This window comes from Gorilla gorilla, chromosome 19, assembly GCF_029281585.2.
Source record: "Gorilla gorilla gorilla isolate KB3781 chromosome 19, NHGRI_mGorGor1-v2.1_pri, whole genome shotgun sequence".
Lineage (NCBI taxonomy): Eukaryota > Metazoa > Chordata > Mammalia > Primates > Hominidae > Gorilla > Gorilla gorilla.
In genome coordinates, this window is record NC_073243.2 from 53,021,662 (window position 1) to 53,045,079 (window position 23,418).

General features: G+C 43.4%; 1 protein-coding gene across 11 annotated transcripts in view; it reads right to left on the reverse strand.

Moving 5' to 3' along the window:
• The window catches only part of GPBP1 (GC-rich promoter binding protein 1), an 89,729-nt gene extending 67,317 nt beyond the window's left edge, over positions 1 to 22,412 (reverse strand). For 3 of the 11 annotated variants that reach the window (XM_063700738.1, XM_055367565.2, XM_019013469.3), the window contains exons 1-2: positions 21,961 to 22,412; positions 19,492 to 20,441 (exon numbers count right to left, since the gene is read on the reverse strand). The gene's annotated coding sequence lies outside the window, so the exon portion shown is untranslated. Of the gene's footprint in view, positions 1 to 19,476; positions 20,442 to 21,675 lie in introns of all 11 variants that reach the window. The other 8 variants (XM_055367569.2, XM_055367563.2, XM_055367568.2 and 5 more) reach the window with 6 other exon arrangements.
• Between the last annotated feature and the right edge of the window lie 1,006 nt (positions 22,413 to 23,418).

Below are 23,418 nucleotides of genomic sequence, written 5' to 3' on the forward strand. Positions count from 1 at the left end.
AGAGATGGGGTTTCATCACATTGGCCAGGAGGGTCATGAACTCCTGACCTCAGGTGATCCGCCCGCCTCAGCCTCCCAAAGTGTTGGGATTACAGGCGCTCACAAGCCACTGCGCCCAGCCGAAAAACGTATTTTAATATTCATTTCGCAAATAAAAAGCCTTCGGGCTTAAAGAGGTTGTGCCTAAGTCATCACAGCTAGCTCCTAATGGCTTCAAATACAAGCAAATACATCTTACTCCAGTCTTTTTTCATCTACATTATGGTACAGAATTCAGTTTTACAACTACACCTTCGCTAACTACAACAAAATAGGCTTTATAATTTGCATGTCCCGGGCTAATCAACTTCCTAGAATTAGAAAGTAATTAATTAAACAAAATGTTAAGAATAAAATTTCTAGGCCAGACGTGGTACACTTTGGGAAGTCAAGGCAGAAAGACCATTTATGCCCAGGAGCTGGAGACCAGCCTGGGCAAAATAGGAAGACTCCATCTCCACAAAATATACAAGAAATTAGCCAGGCATGATGTCATGTGCCTCTAGTCCCAGCTACTGAAGAGGCTGACATGGGAGGACCACTTGGGCCCGGGAGGTCGAAGCTGCAGTGAGCTGTGATCATGCCACTGTACTCTAGCCTGGGCAATAAACCCTGTCTCAAAAAGAAAAAAGAACTCAATAGAAAAATGGGCAAAGAATATAAACAAAGTTCATAGACACTGATCTTATACATGGAAAATTTTTATTCTTATTGCAAAAAAAAAAACCCATCCTTAAAAACCTAAAATCAGAGCTGCCATATGATCCAGCAAGCCCACTGCTGGGTATATATCCAAAACAAAGGAAATCAGTATATGGAAAAGATATCTGTATTCCTATGTTTACTGCAGTAATATTCACAACAGCCAAGATATGGAATCAACCTTACTGTCAATCAACGAATGAATGGATATAGAAAACATGGTATGTATATGGCTATGGACTATTATTCAGTCACAAAAAAAGAACAAAATCCCGTCGTTTGCAACAACAAAGATGGAACCAGAGGACAGTATGTTAAATGAAATAACCCAGACACAGAAAAACAAATACTGCCACATTCTCTTATGTGGGAGGTCAAAATGAACTCACAGATAGAGGAGAATAATGGTTACTAGAGGCTGGGGAGTGGGAAGGTTGGGGAGATAAAGAGCGGGAGGTTAGTTGGTACAAAAATAGAAAGAATAAGATCTAGTATTTGGTAGCACAACAGGGCAACTACAGTTAACAATAATTATATATTTCAAATAACTAAAATGGAGTTGGAATGTTCCTAATATAAAAAATTATGAATGCTTGAAGTGATATTCCCACTACCCTGATTTGATCATTACACACTGTATGCTTGTATCAAAATATCTGCTCCTTAAATATGTGTAACTATTATTCATCCATAAGTAGAAATATATATATATTTTTTACACAAGGCAAAAATGCCAAACAAAAAGGTCTGATAGACCTCATTAGCACTAGAAATATACATTGGTACACCTCTATGGAGAACAACTGGGCATTATCCCAAATTACACTCAGAAATTCACTTACAGGAATTTGCCTTATATTTAAGAGAACTATTCACTAGCGCTACTCATAATAGCAAAAAAGAAACAAAAACAAGAAACAGGCTAATATACATCAATAGAGGTCTAGTTATACTAGCATGCAGCCAATAAAAAGAATGAGGTAACTTTACACATATTAATATGGAATAATGTTCTAAGTTCATTAAGCAAAAAAAGACTGTAGAGCAGGGTAGACATGATGCTACTACTTGTATTAGAAAGCAAAAGAATGTGGTTTTATATACATCTCTAAAATACATAAGAAACTAACAGTGGTTTCCGCAGAGGGGAACTGCTAAGAAACAGGATTAAAGGGGTGACTTTCCTCTAAACCTCTTGTGGTACACCTTTTGTAATTTGTGTGCATAAATTCAAAACAATTTTAAATCTTTTTTAGTCTGACTCAATTTTACTGTTTCCTGAATAAACTGTTTTGTTTTTTTCAAATCCTTAAACTCTTAATCCATTTTTTTTCTGAAACTGAGTTAGGCTGAAGACCAATCATCCCAAGCACAGGAAACAAGTTCTGACAAATTAATTTTTTAAGCACGCCTAATCCTACGAACCAGATAGCACTAACAAAGACAGAATACTTTTCATAGTTTTTTTTTTTTTTTTTTTTGAGACAGGGTCTCATTCTATTGCCGAAGCTTGAGTGCAGTGGCATGATCTTGGCTCACTGCAACCTCCACCTCCTGGGCTCAAGCGATCTTCCCACCTCAGCCCCCCAAGCAGGTGGGACTACAGGCGCAAGTCACCATGCCCAGGTAGTTTTTGTATTTTTTTGTGGAGATGGGGTTTCATCATGTTGACCAAGCTGGTCTCAAATTCCTGAACTCAAGTGATCTCCTACCTCGACTTCCCAAAGTGCTGGATTACAGGAGTAAGCCACAGCACTCGGCCTAGGCAGTTTCTTTTTGAGATGGAGTTTCACTCTTGTCACCCAGGCACAATGGCTCGATCTCGGCTCACTGCAACCTCGGCCTCCCAGTTCAAGCAATTCTCCTGCCTCAGCCTCCTGAGTATCTGGGATTACAGGCACCCACCACCATGCCCAGCTAATTTTTGTATTTTTAGTCGAGACAGGGTTTCACCATGTTGGCCAGGCTGGTCTTGAACTCCTGACCTTAGGGGATCCACTCGCCTTGGCATCCCAAAGTGCTGGGATTACAGACATGAGTCACCGTGCCCGGCCAACAGTTTCTTTAACATTCATCTCATTTAGTCCTCATCCCATCTCCAGGAGGTTGATGTTACCTTCTTTTCAAAACAAGAAAAATAAGTGTTTATATAAATGTGAAGTCCATTTTAAAGTTCCCAAGGTCAAATAGTAGCTGAAACTCTTAACTGCTCTGGATACATATACATACTGTAAGTAACAAAGGATACATCAGACAGAGATCTTACCTAACACAAAACATTAGCCTTCGTAATAGACATGTAAGTAACTGCTAATTATTTTTTTTTTTTTTTTTTTTTGAGATGGAGTTTCGCTCTCGTTGCCCAGACTGGAGTGCAATGGCATGATCGCAGCTCACCGCAACCTCCACCTCCCAGGTTCAAGCGATTCTCCTGCCTCAGCCTCCTGAGTAGCTGGGATTACAGCCATTCACCATCACGCCAGGCTAATTTTGTATTTTTAGTAGAGACGGAGTTTCTCCATGTTGGTCAGGCTGGTCTCGAACTCCTGACCTCAGGTGATCCACCTACCTCAGCCTCCCAAAGTGCTGGGATTACAGGCATGAGCCACCGTGCCCAGCCAACTCCTAAATTTTAAGTTTTACTCAGGCACTGTCTTACACTACTGCTGTGTCAAAAAGTACAAAATACAGGTCTCAATCACCTAGACAGGTAAAAGATGAGCAGTTTGAGCTACCACTGCAATCTAGCGCTATCCCCAAACAGACTACTGTCCTCTCAGCAAATTAAGTACTCAGAAGTACTTAACAGGAAGTACTTAATAGAAATGTGAAACTACCAGTCAAGTTAAAAGAAAAAAATTAAGGCACCCAGCTCAGGTAAGTGCATTTTTCAAGTAGTTTTCAACCTAGCCAGTCTTCCAGAAACAATTTCAACACTCTCCTGAGGATACTCACCTGAAACAGCCTCAAGTTTAGCATCCTTCTAAGAGCTTCAGTAAATAAGGTCCTTGCAAGGTATCTATATAACATGTTTTTCTTACATAGAAGGAAAACAAGATCACACAGATAAACTTTGTAACACCAAAAATAATTAAAGCTCTGTGGATATTTATCTGCATTAGTTTCCTCCTCAAAGACACACTACAAATGAACTATCATGGTCTCATCTCTGAAAAATGATAAGTCTTAAATTCTGCTCATATATTTCAAAGCCACTCCTTAAAACCTAGATAGGCCGGCGTGGTGGCTCACGCCTGTAATCCCAGCACTTTGGGAGGCAGAGGCGGGCGGATCATGAGGTCAAGAGATTGAGACCATCCTGGCCAACACGGTGAAACCTCGTCTCTACTAAAAATACAAAAATTAGCTGGGTGTGGTGATGTGCATCTGTAGTCCCAGCTACTCAGGAGGCTGAGGCAGGAGAATCACTTGAACCCAGGAGGCGGAGGTTGCAGTGAGCTGAGATCGCACCACTGCACTCCAGCCTGGTGACAGAGTGACACTCGGTCTCAAACAAACAAAAAAAAAACCTAAAGATAAATGTATTTTGTTTCTTTGAACCTCAGAGCAAAAATTACCTAGGTTTCAAGCCTTCTGACTCAACAGTTCAAAATTGGGGAAATTTTTAAAGGCAAGGGTCACAGTAAACAAATCTTTATGAGATGAGGCAGTCCCTTCAAAAAGCTAAGAGCAAGGCCGGGCACGGCGGCTCACACCTGTAATTCAAGCACTTTGGACAGCAGAAGCAGATGGATCACTTAAGGTCCGGAGTTCAAGACCAGCCTGGCCAACATGGCAAAACCCGCCTCTACTAAAAATACAAAAATTAGCTGAATTAGCTGGTCATGATGGCAAGCGCCTGTAATTCCAGCTACTTGGGAGCTGAGGCACAAGAATCACTTGAACCAAGGAGGCAGAGGTTGCAGTAAGCCAAGGTTGTGCCACTGCACTCCAGCCTGGGTGACGGAGAATGCCTTAAAAAAAAAAAAAAAAGAAAAAAACAGCTAAGAGGAGCCAGGCACAATGGCTCACACCTGTAACCCCAGCACTTGGGGAGGCCAAGGCGGGCAGATCACTTGAACCCCAGAGTTCAAGGCAACATGTTTTGCCTAGAGTTCAAGGCAACATGTTTTGCCTAGAGTTCTAGGCAACATGTTTTGCCTAGAGTTCTAGGCAAAACATGTTTTGCCTAGAGTTCTAGGCAACATGTTTTGCCTAGAGTTCTAGGCAACATGGCAAAACCCCGTCTCTATCAAAAAATACAAAAATTAGCCAGACATGGTGGTATGTACCTGTAGTCCCAGCTACTCAGAAGGCTGAGGCGGGAAGATTGCTTGAGCCCAGGAGGTCAAGGCTGCAGTGAGCTGTGATCATGGAGCACACTCTAGCCTGGGTGACAGAGCAAGACCTTGTCTCAGGGAAATAAAAAAAAAGCTAACAGCAAATCCAAAGCCAGTCTTGAATCTAGCAGACAAAAAGTTCATATAACAATTTATTTAATTCTAGACACATAAAATAGCTTTTTTCTTTTTTTTTTTTTTTAAACTGAGATGGAGTCTTGCTCTGTCACCCAGGCTGGAGTGCAGTGGCGTGATCTCAGCTCACTGCAACCTCCACCTGCTGGGTTCAAGTGGTTCTCTCGCCTCAGCCTCCCAGTAATTGAGATTACAGGTGCGTGCCAACACGCTCGGCTAATTTTTATACTTTTAGTAGAGATGGGGTTTCACCGTGTTGGCCAGGCTGGTCTTGAACTCCTGACCTCAGGTAATCCACCTGCCTCGGCCTCCCAAGTGCTGGGATTACAGGTATGAGCCACCACGCCCAGCTGATAAAACAGCTTCTAAATGACATGACAACAAATCAACCCTCCTATAATCCAATAACAAATTCCACCTAGTCCCCAAGCAGTTAAAAATAGCTGTATAATAAAAACAACCATATACACCCAATCCCCCCCCTAAAAAAAAGGCTAAATTATTTATAGATGTTAATAGTTCTTTTACTGTGCAAATAAGTGCACTGAGACTACAACAGTAAACAATGAGACAAGGTCCCTGCTCTCAAAGAGCTTATGTGATAAAGATGGGCACAGAGTAAACAAGATAATTATAGGCTGTGCTTTAAGTGAAATAATATAGAATAATAAGAGAAATCAAAGTATTGAATAGACTGGCCCACTTTACACAGAATGGTTAGAGAATCTCAGAGAAAGTTAGGTTTGAGCTAAAATTGAGCTGACAAGGGAAGAACAGAGAAGAGGGAACAAATATAAAGAAAAATGTCTCATGTGTTCAGGTAAGAGAAAGAAGGCCAATGGGCCAGTAAGACAGTAAGCAAGGTTCCAGAGAAGGAGAGGGAACAAATAAACAATGCAGATCCTTGCAGGCTATAGAGTATGCATATTATTTTTAGATCCAATGGAAAGACATTAAAGGGTTTTAAGCACAATAATGACACAATCTTGAATATCATTTTTAAAGGATCACTCTGCTCTGTGAATAATGAAATAGAGTACACAATGCTACAGGAATAAAGTGAAAAGGCTACCACAGTAGTGCAAGTGAAAAAAGAAAGTGGGCCGAGCGCAGTGGCTCAGGCCTGTAATCCCAGCACTTTGGGAGGCCAAGGTGGGTGGATCACCTCAGGCCAGGAGTTCGAGACCTGCCTGTCCAACATAGTAAAACCCTGTCTCTACTAAAAATACAAAATTAGCTGGGCTGGGCATGGTGGCTCACACCTATAATCCCAACACTTTGGGAGGCCTAGGTGGGCAGATCACCTGAAGTCAGGAGGTCAAGACCAGCCTGGCCAACATGACAAAGCCCCGTCTCTACTAAAAATACAAAAATTAGCTGGGCACGGTGGCAAAATACAAAATTTAGGTGGGCTGTAATCCCAGCTACTCAGTAGACTGAGGCATGAGAATCACCTGAACTGGGAAGTGGAAGCTGCAGTGAACTGAGATAGTGGCACTACATTCCAGCCTGGGGGACAGAGCGAGACTGTCTTCCAAAAAAAAATTAGCCGGGTATGGTGGTGCATGCCTGTAATCCCAGCTACTCGGGAGGCAGAGGTTGCAGTGAGCCAAGATCACACCACTATACTCCAGCCTGGGCAACAAGAGTGAAACTTCGTCACAAAGAAAGAAAGACAGACAGACAGAAAGAGGCTTGTACAAGTCTAGTAGCAGTGGGATATAAATGAATACATTTAGGAGATTTTGAAGGTAGAACACATAATTTGCTAATGGATTAGATGGGGGGAAAGAAGAAAGCCAAAGATGATTCCCACGTGTTTTAGCTTGAATAAACAGGTAGCTGGTGGAGCCATACTGAGATGAGAAAGAATAGAGAGAGTATGGGGCTAGGAAGTAAGACTGTAGTTTGCCTTTTATTTTTTTTGAGACAATGTCTCGCTCTGTCGCCCAGGCTGGAGCGCAATGCCACAATCTCGGCTCACTACAACCTCTGCCTGACGTGTTTAAGCAATTCTTGTGCCTCAGCCTCCAGAGTAGCTGGGATTACAGGCACCCACCACCATGCCCAGCTAATTTCTGTATTTTTTTTTTTTTAAGTAGAGACAGGATTTCACCATGCTGCCCAGGCTGGTCGCAAACTCCCGAGCAATCCACCTGCCTCAGCTTTCCAAAGTGCTGGGATTACAGGCGTGAGCCTCCATGTCCAGCCTGAGTGTAGCATTGAACGTTAAATTTTACATGTAGAGAAGTCAAGACGGCAGTTAAGTTATAAGCCTGGAATATGGAGAGAAGATCTGAACTGGAAATTTAAACTTGAGATCATTTGCATAAACATACCTTTTAAAGCTATGGTATCATATCACAAATTACACAAGTATTATCCCAAGAGTGGAATGCATGTGCTTCAACAATTTTTTTTTTTTTTTTTTTTGAGACAGTCTCTCATTCTGTCGCCCAGGCTGGAGTGCAGTGGTGCAATCTCAGCTCACTGCAACTTCCACTTCCTGAGATCAAGCGATTCTCTTGCCTTAGCCTCCTGTGTAGCTGGGACTACAGGCGTGCACAATCATGCCCGGCTAATTTTTGTATTTTTTGGTAGAGATGGGGTTTCACTACGTTGACCAGGCTGGTCTCAAACTCCTGACCTCAAGTGATCCACCCACCTCGGCCTCCCAAAGTGCTGAGATTACAGGCATGAGCCACCAAGCCCAGCCTCGATAATTTTAAATGTCATATATACATATATATTATATATACACAAATACATCATACATATATATATATATATATATATATATATATATATATATATATCTGGTTTCTGCTTCTTCTGTCCCTTCAATTTATACTTACCTATGTCCCCCAATTCATAATCTCTCCCTCCTGGTTGATCATATGATATGGTCTTCAACCACTATCACCTGTGACCAGCCACAACACCACTGTCTGTATTATTTTACAATTTCAAAGCATTTAGCATTCATTATTTCACTTTAATAACAACAACTCTGTGAGGCACTGTTTTATAGAGCAAGAATTAAGTCATAAAGACTATGTTGGCCAATATCACACAACTATTATATAATGTAACAAATGGCATGAAACCATAATTCAAATTCAAGGACTCTTTTTATTCTGTATTCATAGAACTTCACAGCAAACTTCATGGACAGAGGAATCTTACATTTTTGCCTTGTTCACTAGAAAATCCCCAGCACCAACGATACCATAGGCACTCAAACATTTCCTGAGGCAAAGGAAATCTCTAGCACATAATTAGCACTCAAGAGAGAAGAGTCCCAAATCCACTGTTGAGATAATATATCATAGTAAATAAGTTGATACTTTTACATTCTACTTTCTCATTTCCAGTATAGAAATGTTGTCATTTTCTAAGTATGCTCAAGTATGAATTAGATATCCAACATTTCAAGCCACTTAAAAGAAGATTGACATACGAATTCAAGATGACGTTATTTTGCAACAGGTCTTACTTCACACACCCACAAAAACAATTTCCCTGTTGCTCCAAATTTCCTATAAAATATTTTAGAAAATGTAAGACATCCAATGTTAAAGCAGAAAAAAAAAATCAAATACTATTTTATTTATGGACTAGCATTCCATGGAATTAGCATAATACATACAAACATACATACACACACACACACACACATTTCTCTGAGTCCAGAAATAGACACACATAATTTGATTTTCATCACAGAAATTTCAAGGTGATTCAATGGGAAACAATCTTTTCAACAAATGAAACTTGCACAACTGGACATTTACATGGAAAAAAAATAGGGGTGGTCACAGCGGCTCTCACCTGTAATCCCAATACTTTGGGAGGCCAATGCAGGAGGATCCCATGAGTCCAGTAATTTGAGACCACTCTGGGCAACACAGTGAGACTCTGTTTCCACACGAAAAATTTAAAAATCAGCCAGGTGTGGTGGCACACACCTGTAGTCTCAACTACTCAAGAGGTTGAGGTAGGAGGATCGTTCCAGCCCAAGAAGTCAAAGCTGCAGAGACCTGTTAATTACGCCACTGCACTCCAGCCTGGGTGACAAGAGTGAGACCCTGTGTACCCCACCCCCCAAAAAGTGAACATCTTTTTATCACACCACATGCAAAAAATTCAAAATGAATCAAAGACCTAAAAGATAAGAACGAAATTACAAAACTTCTACAAGACAGGAGAAAACTCTATGACCTTGGGTTAGGCCATGATTTCTTAGGACACCAAAGCACAAACCATGAAAGAAAAAAAAAAATTTTTTTTTAAAGAGGCAACGTCCTGCTCTGTCACCCAGACCAGAGTGCAGTGCCGCAATCATAGCTCACTACAGCCTTGAACTCCTGGGTTCAAGCAAACCTGCCACCTTGGTCTCTCTCAAGTAGCTGAGGTATGCCACCATGCCCCACTTAATTTAAATTTTTTGGAGAATAGGCGTCTTAGTATGTTGCCCAGGCTGGTCTTGAACTTCCAGCGTAAAAGGATTCTCCAGCCTCAGCCTCCTAAAGTACTGAGATTAAAGGCATGAGCCACCAGGCATTTTATTTCAGTACTTAAAATTTTTGCTCTTCAAAAGACACTGTATCAAGAAAATGAAAACAAACCACAGTCTGAGAGAAATTATTTGCAAAACATGTATCCAAAATACATGAAGAATTCTCACAATTCGTTAAGACAACCCAATTTTTTTGCTTTTTTTTTTTTTTTAAGACAAGGTTCACTCTCATCGTCCAGGCTGGAGTGTGATGGTGTCATCTCCACTCACTGCAACCTCTACCTCCTGGGCTCAAGCCTCCGCAGTAGGTGGGACTGCAGGGGGCACGCCACTGTGCCAGGCTTACTTTTATACTTTTTGTAAAGACAGGTTTTCACCATGTTGCCCAGGCTGGTCTCGAACTCCTGGGCTCAAGCGATCTGCCCACCTCGGCCTCCCAAAGTGCTGGCATTACAGGCATGAGGCACCGTGCTCAGGCCCCAGTTTTTTTTTAAACAGGCAAAATATTTGAACAGACACTTCACCAAAACACACGGAAAGATGCTATCATTATTAGGGAAATGCAAATTAAAGACATACTGCTAATTCCAACTATACACAATGGTTAAAATTTAAAAGACATAACCAGCCAGGCGTAGTGGCTCACGCCTGTAATCCCAGCACTGTAGGAGGCTGAAGGGGGTGGATCATCTGAGGTCAGGAGTTCCAGACCAACCTGACCAATATGATGAAACCCCGTTTCTACTAAAAATACAAAAATTAGCCGGGCATGGTGGCATGTGCCTGTAATCCCAGCTACTCAGACGCTGAGACAGGAGAATCACTTAAACCCAGTAGGCGGAGGTTGCAGTGAGCCGAGATTGCCCCACTGCACTCCAGCCTGGGCAACAAGAGCGAAACTCTGTCTTTTAAAAAAAAAAAAAAAAAAAAAAAAGACCTAACCAAAGATGGTTGCCAAAAACAAATTTTAAAGAGGGCTGGTGATAACAACTAACACCCATTGCTGGTGGGAAGGCACACAATTCACATGACCCGGGCAGTTCTGCTAGGGATTTTCATATGAGAAATGAAAACTTAAGTCCACACCAAGTCCTATGCACAAGTGTTCCTATTCACTTTATTTGCAACAGTCAAAAACTGGAAACAAACAAAATGTCTCTGAACGAGAGAACGGATAAACAAATTGTGGTATAACCACACAAGAGAATACTATTTAGCAATAATAAAAATCAACTAAGATGTCCCCACAGGGAGTTAATAAATAAAATGAAATAAAAACATCAACTATAATACATGAAACAACATGCATGAAAGGCTAATCCACTGTGTAATTCCTTTGACATTCCGGAAAATACCCAATAGGAAAGGACTTCGATACTAAACAGACTGGGACTTTACAGGGACTGAGGATGATGGGTGAGGACACAAGGTAACTTTTTGGGGTGATGAAAATATTCTATATTCTGATTCTGCAGTTACACAACTGTATACACTTTAAAGAATTTTCTTGTTATTGATGCAGTTTGGATGTCTGTCCCATGAGATAATCCAATGTGATCCCCAATGTTGAAGGCGGCACCTAGTGCCAGGTGTTGAATTGTGCAAGCGGATCCTTCCTGAAGGGCTTAGCACCAACCCCTTGGTGATGAGTTCTTGCTGATAGTTCACCAGAGAGCTGTTTAAAGAGTGTGTGGCACCTCCCCCCCTCACCTCACTCTTGCTCCCTCTTGCCATGTGACATGCCTGCTCCAGCTATGCCATTATTGTAAGCTCCCTGAGGCCTCACCAGAAGCCAAGCAGATGCCACTACCAAGATTCCTACACAGCCTGCTGAACCAAGAGCCAATAAAACCATTTTTCTCTATAAATTATCCAGTCTCAGGTGTTTCTTCAAAGCAACACAAAAATAGACTAACAAAGTTATGTACATTACACCCCAATAAACCTAATTTTTTTTCCCTTTGAGACAGTGTCTCAATCTGTCACCCAGGCTGGACTGCAGTGGCACGATCTCGGCTCACTGCAACCTCCATCTCCCAGGTTCAAGTGATTCTCCTGCCTCAGCCTCCCAAGTAGCTGGGATTACAGGTACGCACCACCACGCCCGGCTAATTTTTGTATTTTTAGTAAAGACAGGGTTTCACCATGTTGGCCAGGCTGGTCTCAAATTCCTGGGTTCAAGTGATCCACCAGCCTCAGCCTTCCAAAATTCTGAGACATGGCAGAAGCCCATCTCTACAAAAAATAAAAAATTCGCTGGACATGGCAGCACTCACCTGTGGTCCCAGCTACTTAGAAGGCTGATGTGAAAGAAAGGATCACCTGTGTCTGGGAGGTCGAGGCTGCAGCGAACTGTGATGGCACCACTGCCCTCCAGCCTGGGTGATAGAGTGAGACCCTGTCTCCAAAAAAAAAAAAAAAAAAAAATTCATATCCCCCCCGTATTAAAAAATATTAGCTATCAACTCTTGAAATGTTAATTTTAATACAAAAACATAGACTAATATTTCCCTTATACTACACTTTCATCATAATTTTTTTTTTTGAGATGTGGGGTGGTTCTTGTTTGGTGCATAGGCTAGAGTGCAGTGGTACAATCATAGCTCACTGACATCTTAAATTCCAGGACCCAAGTGACCCTCCCACCTCAGCCTCCCAAGTAGCTGGGACTACAAGGTGCACTACTGACCTGGGCTAATTTCTAAATTTCCTGTGCTGGATTACAGGCGTGAGCCACAAGCCAAGCCCAGATTCTCAGTTTCGGAGAAAGGGTAACTTACGAGTTGTACGTATGTCTGTATGTATGTATGTTTTTATTTATTTAGAGACAGTTTTTACTCTTGTCACCCAGGCTGGAGTGCAATGGCATGATCTCGGCTCACTGCAACCTCTGCCTCCTGGGTTCAAGTGATTCTCCTGCCTCAGCCTCTCAAGTAGCTGGGATTACAGGCATGTGCCACCACGCCCAGGTAATTTTTTGTATTTTTACTAGAGACGGGGTTTCGCCATGTTGGTCAGGCTGGTCTTGAACTCCTGACCTCAGGTGATCCACCTGCTTCGGCCTCCCAAAGTGCTGGGATTACAGGCATGAGCCACCATGCCTGGCAACTAAGAGTTTTAAAACCTTATTCTTGCATGAAAAGTGTAGGAAAAAAATTGAAATATGGCTTTAAAATATAATTTGAGAACTGAATTAAGAATTAAAGGGGGCCAGGCGCAGTGGCTCATGCCTGTAATCCCAACAGTTTGGCCAAGGCAGGAGGAACACTTGAGATTAGGAGTTCGAGACTAGCCTGGGAAACATAACAAGACTCTCTCTCTACAAAACAAAAAAAATTAGCCGAGCATGGTGACATGCGCCTGTAGTCCCAGCTACTTGGGAGGCTGAGGCAGGAGGACTGCTTGAGCCTAGGAGATCGAGATGGCAGTGAGCAGTGACTGCACCACTGCACTCCAGCCTGGGTGGCAGAGTGACACTTTGTCTCAAAAATAAATAAATAAGAATTAAAGAGAAGAAGCCGAGTGCAGTGGCTCACGCCTGTAATCCCAGCACTTTGGGAGGCCGAGGCAGGTGGATCACGAGGTCAGGAGTTCAAGACCAGCCTGGCCAACATGGTGAAACCTCATCTCTACTAAAAATACAAAAATTAGCTAAGTATGGTGCCAGGCGCCTATAATCCCAGCTACTCGGGAGGCTGAGGCAGGAGAATCACTTGAACCCGGCAGTTGGAGGCTGCAGTGAACCGAGATCGCGCCACTGCACCCCAGCCTGGGTGACAGAGTGAGACTCCATCTCAAAAAAAGGCCAGGCACAGAAGCTCATGGCTATAAGCCCAGCACTTTGGGAGGCTGAGGTGGGCAGATCACTTCAGGTCAGGAGTTCAAGACCAGCCTGGTCAACATGGTGAAACCCCATCTCTACTAAAAATACAAAACTTAGCCAGGCCTGATGGCAGGTGCCTGTAATCTCAGCTACTAGGGAGGCTGAGGCAGAAGCACTTGAGCCTGGGAGGTGGAGGTTGCAGTGAGCCAAGATCATGCCACTGCACTCCAGCCTGGGCAAGAGGGAGACTCCGTCTCCAAAAATTTATAAAATAATTAAAGGGAAGAAAATGGAAAGACCAAAAGCACTGCACCCACCAAGCTGTGAACAAAATAGTAACTAAAGACCAAGAAACTAAATGACATATCTTGTATATAAAAAGATGCAGAAACTAGCAATTATTTGCAGGGTTATACAGCAAATCTGTTAACTATTCTGATGGGTGGGACAGCTGACAAAATGGGAAAAGCAAGCAGGTAAAAACTGAAAAACAGTCGCAACCACAAAACAGTTTACCAGTAACCACTAACATTTTGTTTTTCAACATTTCTGTTGAAGGTAATGGACCTTTCCAGAAAAATGCACTGAAATGCCCACAAAATTATCAATTTCAAAGAATTCACAGAAACCACTGTCTCGGCCTGGCATGGTGGCTCACACCTGTAATGCCAGCACTTTGGGAGGCCGAGGTGGGTGGAACACCTGAGGTCAGGAGTTTGAAAAGAGATGTATTCCCTGCCCCCGCACCGCCCCCCGCTTTTTTTTTTTAATGTTCCCTAGGCTGGTTTCAAACTCCTGGGCTCCAGTGAGCCTCGTGCCTCAGGCTCCCAAAGTGTTAGGATAACAGGCATGAGCCACCATGCCCTGCCCCCTCACCCCTTTTTTAAATAGTATTTTGTATGTCAGAGGTTCTTTTTTTTTTTTTTTTTGACACAGTCTTGTCACCCCAAGCTGGAATGCAGTGTCGCGATCGCAGCGCCAAAAATACCGAGGCGTCCGGCCTCATCTCTTTAATTCTTATTCATTTTTGAGGCAGGGTGTCACTCTGCAACCCAGGCTGGAGTGCAGTGGTGCAATCACCGCTCACTGCCATCTCGACTTCCTAGGCTCAAGCAGTCCTCCTGCCTCAGCCTTCCAAGTAGCTAGGACTACAGGCGCATGTCACCATGCTCAGCTAATTTTTTTTTATGTTTTGTAGAGAGACAGTCTTGTTACGTTTCTCAGGCTAGTCTCTAACTCCTAATCTCAAGTGTTCCTCCTGCCTTGGCCTCCCAAACTGTTGGGATTACAGGCATGAGCCACACTGCACCTGGCCCCCTTTAATTCTTAATTCAGTTTTCAAATTATATTTTAAAGCCATATTTAAATTTGTTGAGGTGGGTGGATCACCTGAGATCAGGAGTTGGAGACCAACCTGACCAACATGGGGAAACCCCATCTCTACTAAAAATTCAAAAATTAGCTGGGCGTGGTGGTGGGCACCTGTAATCCCAGCTACTTGAGAGGCTGAGGCAGGAAAATCGCTTGGACCTGGGAGGCGGAGGTTGCAATGAGCTGAGATTGTGCCATTGCACTCCAGCATGAGTGACAGAGCGAGACTCTGTCTCAAAACAAAAAACCCCCAAAAAATCTTTACATCTGTATTACACTTCACAATTTACAAAAACCCTCCATATATATTTCCATCAGTTTAATGAAGAAACTAAGGCCAAAAAAAGTTAGGTGAACATACAGTCACACAGGCATTTTTCTAGATATTCCATATCCTAAACCAAGTTCCCTTCCAAACCCTCAGCCATGACCCTTTTTCTACATCAGTACCTTACCTGGATCTAAATGTTACCTAAACATTGATAGATCTAAACGTTGTTACCTAAACATTTGATAAACATTTTTATCAAAAAAGAAACAGAAAAGATGGTTTGGTTAAACAAAGTTAAATAATCTGACCAGGTGCAGTGGCTCACGACTATAATCCCAGCACTTCGGGAGGCTGAGGCAGGTGATCATCTGACCTGAGGTCAGGAGTTCGAGACCAGCCGGGCCAACACGACAAAACCCCATCTCTACGAAAAATACAAAAAATTAGCTGGGCATGGCAGCAGGACCTGTAATCTCAGCTACCTGGGAGGCTGAGGCATAAGAATCACTTGAACCCGGGATGCAGATGTCACAGTGAGCAGAGATTGTGCCACTGCTTTCCAGCCTGGGTGACAGCAAAACTCCGTCTCAGAAAAAAAAGTTAAATAATCTGGCCTGGTTTTAAACTCTATCCTCACTTGCTTATTTTACTTTCAGATTAGAAGTCCTCCTCAATTACCCCTTTCTTATAACTCTCCCCAGTTTTTTTTTTCCTGCTCACTATTCCTGTTCTTTCCCCATTACTCCTCCCTTCCTCAATTTTAACATATCAGCAGCTTCAAGCACAAAAATCCATGTAACTATTTCAATTCAAAAACAGACACAAGGGGCCGGGCCCAGTGGCTCTCACCCATAATCCCAGCATATTGGGAGGCAGAGGTGGACAGACATCTGAAGTTAGGAGTTTGAGAACAGCCTGACCAACGTGGTGAAATCCCGTCTTCTAAAAATACAATATTAGCCAGGCCTGGTGGCACATGCCGGTAATCCCAGCTACTCAGGAGGCTGAAGGGGCAGGAGAATCGCTTGAACCAGGGAGGCAGAGGTTGCAGTGAGCCAAGATCACGCCATTGCACTCCACCCTTGGCAACAAGTGCGAAACTCTGTCTCAAAAAACCCAAAAAAAACAACAAAAAAAAGACAAGGTAAAACAAAGCTATGCATTTAGCTCCATGCCTGTGGAAACAGGCTATGGGTGAAACAAAAATACAAGGCCAGGCACTGTGGCTTAGGCCTGTAATCCCAGCACTTTGAGAGGCCAAGGCAGGAGGAACCCTTAACCCCAGGAGTTCGAGGTTGCCTGAGCTACAATCGTGCCATTACACTCCAATCTGGGTGAGAGAGCGAGATCCTGTCTCAAACACACACAGACACACACACACACACAAATTAATTTTAGCTAACCAAAGATATCACCCAAATAGTTACTGCAAATAGCAAAACAGTAATATCTCTTAGTTTATTTCCAAACTCCATTAGCAGTCTGTAATCAACATCAACCAAAGAGAAGCAGTACATGAAAAGAAAAAAATATCAAAGACAATGTTCAAATAAATGAATTAGTAAAGTAAAATCCCCAAGAAGGCAGTGTAAGTATGGCATAGTGCTGAGTATGTGCTCTGGAGTCAGACTGCTTGAACATTTATTTGGTCAAGATCACAATTCTAACAAAGTAACTTTCTCCCAATCTCAGCCTCCCTAAATCCTAATTTTCTCATCAGTACCACAGTGACTATAATAGTACTTTCCTCACGGGATTAAGAATTAATTAAAATATGCCACATAAATTACACAGCAAAACATATGACACCATCATCATCTATAAATGTTAGCCACTATGATTATTTTTAGACCTACAGTTTAGAAAGGGAGAAAAAAACAAAATATAAAGAGTAGAAAAGATAAAAGGAAAAGTGGTGTAACTTCTGGGGAAAAGCAGCAGTCCAGCAATAGTTCCAATTACCAACGGATGCAACTATTTATTCCAATCTCCAGAAAAATAAAATACTGAAAATATCTGTCAAAACGTTCAAGTAAATCTGTCCTTGAAGAACTGCTGTAAGCAAAGTTGACAAATATTATAGACTATTCACAGATTAAAGTTAATTGCTAAAAACTCTGATCTCTGGAGTAATCTTTATCCTGACACTACTGCTTAGAGTAACAATATCAGTAATGGCAATTTAGAAGAAAACAAGGCTGGATGCAGTGGCTCAGGCCTGTAATCCCAGCACTTTGTGAAGTGGAGGCAGGTGAATCATCTGAGGTCAGGAGTTCAAGGCCAGCCTGACCAACATGGTAAAGCCCTGTCCCTACTAAAAATACAGAAAATTAGCCGGGCGTGGTGGCGGGCACCTGTAATCTAAACTACTTGGGAGGCTGAGGCAGAATCGCTTGAACCCAGGAGGCGGAGGTTGCAGTGAGCCGAGACTGCGCCACTGCATTCTAGCCTGGGCACGCGACAGAGCAAGAGTCCATCTCAAAAAAAGAAAAAATCACAAATAATAAATATTATGTAGTTTTCTAGAAGAATGATCGTTTGACTCCAGTTCAACTTAATCATAGTTAAAATGCATATTCTTAAGCAACTTGAAAAGTCATTGAATTCAGGAATGAACAAAATACATGCTCTCCCAAGTGAAAGGGTGTGGAATGTTCTCACCGATTTTATAAATCAAGGTAGACAATTAGAATTACCACACACAGGTCTGACAGAGAAAACACATATAACCTAGTCTATTATGACAAAGGGAATTACTGAACTCTCTAATATCAATTTCAGAGAAAAAAAAAACTCTCTATTTTACATTTACTACCACTTTCACTCTATGGGAGCTAGCAGGAGTCAACTGACAAGTTATTATGTTAGGCCATCTTGGTAAAGAGTTCAAAAATTGCAATCTCAGCCGGGCGCGTGGGCTCAGGCGTATAATCCCAGCACTTTGGGAAGCCAAGGCGCAAGGATCACCTGAGGTCAAGAGTTCGAGGCTAGCCTGACCAACAAGGTGAAAACCCAGGTCTCCACTGAAAAAAAAAAAAAAAAAAAAAAGCAAAAATTGGCCGAGCATGGTGGCGGGCACCTGTAATCCCAGCTACTTGGGAGGCTGAAGCAGGAGAATCGCTTGAACCCGGGAGGCGGAGGCTGCAGTGAGCCAAAATCATGCCATTGTACTCCATCCTGGGCAACAAGAGCGAAACTCAGTCTCAAAAAAAAATTAGTCTTTCATCTCAGAAAGACAATTAATTGAAATACCCTCTAATTTTAGTTATACTCATGTGTTCACTAATATTAACTGCCTAAAAATTAAATTTTGTCATTAGTCAAAGAGGAAAAAAATTAAATTTTAGTGTATCTCTTTAAAAAACACTAAATGCCTATGATTCATTGAAAAAATTAAATGTAGTAACTAACGGTAACTAAAAACACCGTTTAATCCTGAAAAATACAAACATTAAAAGATAACTCTCTCACCTGTCAAAACAATTTCTATTATAGCAATTAATTCACAACTTTTTAAAAAAAAAGCTTTGCTTACAAACTTAGGCCAGCATAACCTCTTGAGTGGAAAGAAAAAATGTATACTCATATTTTCTTAAGTTATTTTAAAGGTTCTTAATTCAGCTTGCTCAGTTCCTCTGAGCTTCTGGTCCTGGTAATACCCTTTTTGAAAGTAAAGAAATTGGAAATACAAAACCATTTCAACAAAACTATTTCAAAAACTTAATTTCTATAACGGATTAATACGTTAGGAACAGCTATGCCTTAAAACAAGCTAGTTCATGAAATACATTAAGAACTACTACCTGCAATATAACCAAACTATGTAACTCCAAATGCAACACTAAACTGCATTTGGAATGCAGTCTAAACTCACATTTGGAAAGTCAACTGGCTATCAAGGCACACGTATTTAGAATACAAACTGGCTAGGAAGACACGTGGTGAATTATTTGTTGCATTTTTTCCTACCTTTCTACCACTGTGAATGAATCTTCAAAGCCTAAGGCAATATATACTGGCCATATGAATTTAGCTTTTTACTTAAAAAGCGCAAAAACTTGTAGCTTAGGACTGTTTGAATCTGAAAAGTTCCTAAGCCTTAAACGTTTTTTTCTGAATTTCAGTTTACTCAGACAATGGTTAATAGTTGTTTTCAGACTGTCAAGGAAACTGAAACCAAGCAATATTACTGCAAGAAACTGAAAGGCTTCCAAGAATAACATAGGATAAACTCAACTCTCATTACAGTTTACAAATGAACATTTGATTTGCTCACCATAATAGTACTTACAAATTCCAACAGGACTGCACAGGAAGGTGTTGGTTTTTTCTCTGTAATCTTTATTTTCCAGTTTGTATTTTTATTTTGTATCCTCTGAAATAATATCGAAGTTCTTTGAAGATACTTAACCTACGACTATTTGACACAGAGTTACTTCAAGTCAGCTACCCATACTTCTGTTTTAAAGTTTTCATATGGCTATCTCCCGAATTAGCCAAGTTCTTTAGATTTAAGATCAAAGTCTTTATTATTCCATGTACTTGCCACTGTTGTACTTGTCCACTCCAGATGAAATATCCAATTTACGAGCCAAAAAGCAAAAACAAAAAGAAAATTTCACATCTGAAGAGCATTCCTAAACATCAGCATATACAGAGACACACATAGCTATCTCAATACTACCATGCTGCCGGAAAACTGCAACATCTTAAATTTCCACGTAAATAAAAGATAAAAGGAAAAAAATTCTGTATTCTTTCAATGTCTTCATTCAGAAAAAGTGTCCCATTGTGACATGAAAGAGCTGAAGTCAAAAATCCCTAAAACTTTCAATAAAGGTAAAAATAAACTGCCATGAAACTTCAGCAATACTCAGTCATTTGAAACTGCTGAAACTACTCAGTACACAAATCAACGTCTCTCAGTTTCGGCTGAAGAACCCCAACAACGGGGTGGGGGAAGGGGAGGCAAAAATTACCACCAGCTGAAATACTGTAACCAGTTATATAATCCGTTTGAACCAAAATACTGAAGAAATGCTGCCTGGGTCTCTTTTTAAGTAGCTTGCTGAATTGTTCACTACTATCAATTCACTTCACAGACGATTCTTGCCAATTTTAATAAACTTCTGGGGCAAAATTATCCAAAAACACTGTAAATCCAAAATGGCCACTTAAAATATCCGGGGCCTTTTACACAAAACCTAGATGATGATCTTCATATCTGAGTAATTCAATCACCTGTAAAAGTTATAAAAAAAAATTATATACTGAGTTTTGATTTTGAGCTAAAAAAATCAATCCCCAACTTAAAAAGTCAACCTCTGGAGAGAAAATCACTTCTATATAACCCTACAGGAGCCTGGAAAAGGGCTTTACCCAAGCAAGCACCCGATACAAGTCTACTGAATGAACAAGACATTGGAGTAGAGGGAGGGAAAAACGGTAGGTGACGGTATTATGGAGGGCAAGGGCAGATTTCACCTGGGAAGGGGTGCAGATCCCACACTGGGGAATTATATAAGCAAACCTTCTTATACTTCTTGAATAAATTTTAAAACTATGAAATTGGCACATAATCTTACAAAAGATCTCCAACCCTCTTCGATGGACCAAGGAAAGCGAAGACAGGTGTGCTGCCACGGAGCATTAGCAAACGTAACTCAGCGATAAGTGTAAAGAGAAAGAGGCTCCCTCCAAATCAGAACGTCTACTAGAGGAGGCATATTCCCACCCAGTAAGGCCAGAAAGGTGAACTAGAAGTAGGGCAAACCCGCTTCTTAAATTCTCCCGAGGAGACTTCCCCACTTCTGAGGGAGCAAAGGGCTAGAAGGTGTAGGTTTCCACTTCCTCGAATTAAGAAAACAGGTTTCTCCCAAAACTGAGGGGGTGGAAGGTACAGGGCCCTTTTCGTAAACCAAAGAATGGTTCTCTCCCAAAAATGCACATGTCCCCTCAGACCCCACAGGACTCGAAGGAACAAAGTAGCCTTCGCCCCAGTCCACGGCAAGTGCCACGGACCTGGGAGAGGCGGGGAAAGCTGAGGCGCTGCTGAAGAAACCGCCGAAGGCCACAACTCGGCCTCGACTCCCTCAGCCCTGAGACGGGTAGTGGTGCAAAAACAGGCGGGCGTGTGCAGGAGGCCGGGGGAAGGAAGGCCGAGCACGGAGAGCGTCGGACTCGCTCCCAGCCTCCGCTAAACGCCAAACACCCCCCAACCAAGCCGCCGGGGCGAAACCACCCACCCCCTCCTCACAACCACCACCTCCGCTCCACCCGGACCGAGTCAATACCTAGAGGGGCCTATCTGCGCCTCCCTCCCCTCTCACTCCTTGCTTCTCGCCGCCCCTCCGTCGGCGGGCAGCCTCACACCTCGCGCCACCAACGCCGCTCCCGACCCCTCAAACCCCAACACGGACACGGGCACTCCCCTCCTCCGCCGGGCTCGGGCGTGGAGCCTAGAGGACGGTGTTACCTTCTGCCCCACCAGAGGTGCCCCTGGCCTGGGGGTACCGCCGCGCCTGATCCTGGGAGAAGGTTTTCGGTACTTTGAATAATCCCCTTTTGCCGCTTTTCCCTCCCCCACAACCAGTCTCAGTCCCAAAATGGCGCCGACCCGATCCGCAATGTTCTGGGCCAAGTCTCGCGAGATCGTGGACAGTGGCGAGGCGGGGAAGGAACTAGAGGGGTTGAGGAGGGAGGGAAGGCGGGGCGAGGAGAAGGAGGGAGAAAGGGTGTCGAAGAAGCGGTGCGAACGAACCTACTGGGCGGGACACCAGGAAGAGCGCCTCCACCAGAGAACCTTCTGGCCCAAGCAACCGCTCACGCCGCGGTCAAAGAAGCTCCGCCCTCTACGTCCGGCGCCTGGGGGGAGGGGGAGAAGGCGTGGCTAAGGCTGGGGGCGGGGCTTCGAGGAGGCCCCGGAGCAGGGGCGCGCGGGGGGCGGTGGCTCCACGCGGTGACGTCAGGAGCAGCTGGAGTCGGGGATTACCCCCTGCTGCTGACGTGAGGACGGTGAACAATCGGGAACGTTCGGTGGAAGGGGGAATTCCCCGCCGCTCCCTGAGGAGCCCCTCCTCCCGCACCTCCCCCCGTCCGGAGCTGCCTCGGAGTCCGGGCTGGTGGGGCCGCGCAGAGGGCGAGAGGGGGGTGCTGTGCCGGGAAGCGGCCGCGCAGGCTCGAGTGGCGCGCGCTGCAGCGTCTTCCCCAGCTCTAAGGTCCCGAAGCTGCGCCGCAGCTCCTCCGAGCTTCAAGCTGCGGAAGACGCTGCGGCGCACGCCCTTCGCCGGGTACCCCGCTTGGGCCTCGCGCTCGGGCCTGGGTGAATCGGCGCTCACACGGTGCCTATGCTCAGCTCTGCGCAGGCGGAACGTCTGCCGAGCCGGCGCCGGAGCGGTAGGGCACGCTGAGGGGATGCTCCACCGTGGCATGCGAACGCGGACTGTGTCGGGCATGAGAGGTGCACAAGGGAGCCCTGTGGCGGAGGAAAGGAAACGTGCGGGGAGCCAAGCCCAGACTCTCAAGAGGGTAGAAATGGCTACTAGGTATAATCGTGCTAATTATTTTTCTTTCTACTAAATCTGCAGTAGGTGAATTATTTCAACAGCCAGAGTATCAGAACCACAGAGCCCATTCGAGATTTTTAAAAATTAGTATTACCGTGTTCAAAGTTGTTTCTCTAATTGTGACACCTTTTCGCCTTATAACCGTAGCCTCACTTTAACACCTGGGAGGTTGGCATTCTAGGAGAAAGAAAAATCACATTTGTTTAGAGGGAAGGTGGGGGGAGGTTGTCTCAAAGAGGGAAAGTCTGGAAAATAAAGATATTTGGCTGTTCGCCCTCCCCTAAGCCACAAGGACTTCATAACGTAGAAATTTTATGGTAGTTGTACATGCATTATGGGGTTTGTAGTTTAATGGAATGTTTCTAGAAGATACCTGAAAAACGGGTGGAACGTAAACTCACCAAAATTTACCGTCCCCGACCTTCTGTTTTAATCTTTATCGGGAGTTGGCCACTTTAAGCAATTAATAATGCCCCTCTGCGGGGCAGAGGAAAGGGAATTAACACTTGCTGGATGCCTTACCCGTGCCAGGCATTTTAATGCTTGTATCACCCTCTGGGGTGGGTACTATTTTGCAGATAAGGAAACAGGATGAGATTGACGTGTTTAACGTTACAGAATATGGAAGTTGGGCGCCACAACTTGGCTGTACC